This window comes from Dinoponera quadriceps, unplaced genomic scaffold (assembly GCF_001313825.1).
Source record: "Dinoponera quadriceps isolate SergipeBrazil2010 unplaced genomic scaffold, ASM131382v1 scaffold386, whole genome shotgun sequence".
Classification (NCBI taxonomy): domain Eukaryota; kingdom Metazoa; phylum Arthropoda; class Insecta; order Hymenoptera; family Formicidae; genus Dinoponera; species Dinoponera quadriceps.
The window spans coordinates 825,542-825,964 of record NW_014554505.1 but is presented as its reverse complement, the minus strand read 5'-3'; positions in this window follow the sequence as shown (position 1 = coordinate 825,964).

Below are 423 nucleotides of genomic sequence, written 5' to 3'. Positions count from 1 at the left end.
AAGCTCAAAGTGCCAACGACTTACATGGAGTTACATCGGTTCTTTTACGCCCAAGAATAACGATTTCGGGTTTATCAGATGCGCGGGAGTCTTACCTTTCCAACAGTTTTTGTTTCGAGTCGTTATGACCACTAGAAGTGAAAATATCGACGATTGTATCGCTGGCCGCGAAACCCTGACGTTCCCTGCACCTTGCATCATGCACCTGTCCCAGTTGCGCGTAGGCAGGTGCCACGCCGCATTCCGTAGCCGAATTCCCGGACGCGTTTCGTGGAACTCCGTCTACGATATGTTTTCCCCCTTCCATGTTCGCGGCCTTGCCCCCACTACCCGCCATATTTGTAAACACGGCCACTAGACAGCTACTCGCTCGCTGCTCCGTACAGCCGCGCGCGAAACGCCACAGAGGGCGCCACTCAGCGG